General features: G+C 31.4%; 1 protein-coding gene across 9 annotated transcripts in view; it reads left to right on the top strand.

The window, feature by feature from the left end:
* LOC137644036 (uncharacterized) overlaps positions 1-2,500 on the top strand; it is a 971,945-nt gene that overhangs the window by 260,334 nt on the left and 709,111 nt on the right. For all 9 annotated transcript variants that reach the window (XM_068376929.1, XM_068376937.1, XM_068376931.1 and 6 more), the window contains one exon: positions 2,148-2,175. The gene's annotated coding sequence lies outside the window, so the exon portion shown is untranslated. The remainder of the gene's footprint in view (positions 1-2,147; positions 2,176-2,500) is intronic.

The raw sequence follows: 2,500 nt of genomic DNA, 5'->3' as shown, positions 1-2,500 counted from the left end.
TATGATTTAGAATTTGGAGGGTGGTATTATAGAGTTCCAAATGTTTCGAGCTTTGCTATGATCGTATCTTTTTCGAAATTATTTTTTCGTGTGCGAGAACCAAAGGTGTCGGTTGAAAGCGAGTATTGTTTAAAAAAAAAAAAAAACAATGGTGTCTGTTGAAGAATTTCCCTTTTAGCTATTAATCGTATACGTACAGTATCTTTATTACATACAAATAATTGTGAATTATATTTATGAAATCTCAGATAAGAAAATGATCCAAATAGATCAGTTAACTAATTTGATTGATTCGAAGGAATATCACTTGTGCTATTGTAACAGAACCTTAATCTTCAATTAACTTTTTTTTTCATTATTGAATATCTATGGATTTTCCTAAGAATACTTCTTTCTATTTAGTGTGAATCACTCTCTCTCTCTCTCTCTCTCTCTCTCTCTCTCTCTCTCTCTCTCTCTCTCTCTCTCTCTCTCTCACAACATATAAATTTAAAAGTTATAATTACAGATCTCTCGTTATTCTGAATTTAGTTTGGCGTTTTTTATTCTGATGCTTTAATGTGAGATTCTTGCGTTGGATATTGATGCTTTCCCACTTTACAAGGAAGTTGTCCTTTATTTTGATACTAGATGCGCGTAGTCTTGGAAGTATTCTTTATCTTTTGTGATCTTTTTTTTTTTTGGGGGGGGGGAATCTGATACAATGCATACAGTGGTTTTTCATATTTTGCTGGGTATCCATACACACTTAGAGAAAAAGAAAATGTAGGGCAGACATTCTGGGAAAGCAAATGTGGCATACTGGAAGGAATCCATTAATAATACAGTACACCATGGAAAATACCTCTTGAGATCTTATCGATAGTGATTCTTGCATGGGAGTACAGTAACATGACGTGATGTGATTTTGCTCTTTGGTGCCTAGAGAATTGTTCTAACTCCCAGGATTTATGGACTTTTTCTATTGAAACCAAAACATTTTGTGAACCGTATATAGTATGCGGTAGTTGCTGGAAGAGTGGGCTTGTCTGAGGCCACACGAGACCGTGTCTGTTCTTAAATTAACCTAATGGGGAAGATAATTATTCTTTGTCGTGAGATCTCACAGGAGATATATTTTTTCTTCAAGTTCATCATCGATTTTAAGTTTCTTTAAAATGGGTCTTCTGAAATATATAGAATATGTGTTTATTTGGTGATTTTCGAGACGGGGAACATTTCCAGATATGTAGTAAGTGAATAGATATTATTTTAGGAAAATATATTAATAAGTTACAGGAAGTTTTGTAAATATTTATAGAATTGAAACAATATTTATTCCTTAATATTTATAGATTTATGACAATGATTTGAAAAGATTGTACTGAAAATACATAAAATCCCCTACAATTTTGAAATTTATTGAGACAAAAGAATGTTTATTTTTGGTAGTGGCTTTCATTACTCAATGATTAAGAATTACCACCTAGTTTAGAGTAAAAGCCTGTATTGAAAGATTTCGATGGGAAATATCTATCACCTAGGTTCGTAAGTATCACTTCCAGTTGGTCCCCAAACTTAACCTACTGACCATGAACTACATTATCTTTTTAGCACAGGGTCTTTCTAGGCCATTCAAAAATGGCATATCTTCTCTCTTAAAGTCACCATAGTCCTGTATTTTTACATATTAAAGTAGCTTTCTTAAACCAACCCTTCTTATCTTATACATTAGCCTCCATGATACATGAGATCTCTCTCTTATTAACCATTCCTTTATTGTTTTATCAATTTTATTTCAGATTTTCAATGCCCAAACATTAGCATTGTAATTCAGGACTGTCCTAAGGATTTATGTGATTGCTATCCATCTATTATTGGTATAATCTCATTATAAAACAACCATTTTATAAATTGTTCTTTACGGGCTATAATAGACTTATCGGGTTACTGCTATAGAAAAAAAGTAAGAGAACCTTGAAATACTGAGATGAATTTAACTTGAGAAACACACATGACATTTTAAATTTATTTTTTTATATCCAATTCATGATGGTAATTTTAATTTGTATTTTTTTTACAATATATTTACTTATGTGAAAACAGATATGTCATGTCAGTAATTTTTACTATTAATTTTTCTTTATACCTACTTTCATCTTTTTCAGGTTGCCAGATGTTTATAAAATCACTCAGGTATGTAAAATTCTGTTTTTGTATAGATTTAAAGAATGACAAAATTTATGTGTTTCTGAGTTTTGTGAGGTTCATCACAGAAATGAACAATTTTTGTCATTTTCCATTTCTCTCTACGGATAAAAGCGGACATTTTTATCGATAAGCAGTGTCGTAGATTGATGCTGATGGAGCTACAACGTATTTTTTCTCTCCCCGTTCTGTTTTTTTACTATTTAAGTTTGAGAATTGATAAGTATCTTTCCATCCTATCCTGTTCATATCTAAATTGTTAGATCGCACATCAATATTACTATGTATTGCAAAAAGTTAACAGGGTACTTTT

This window comes from Palaemon carinicauda, chromosome 7 (genome assembly GCF_036898095.1).
Source record: "Palaemon carinicauda isolate YSFRI2023 chromosome 7, ASM3689809v2, whole genome shotgun sequence".
NCBI classification, from domain to species: domain Eukaryota; kingdom Metazoa; phylum Arthropoda; class Malacostraca; order Decapoda; family Palaemonidae; genus Palaemon; species Palaemon carinicauda.
This window is presented reverse-complemented; position numbering and strand designations above follow the sequence as displayed.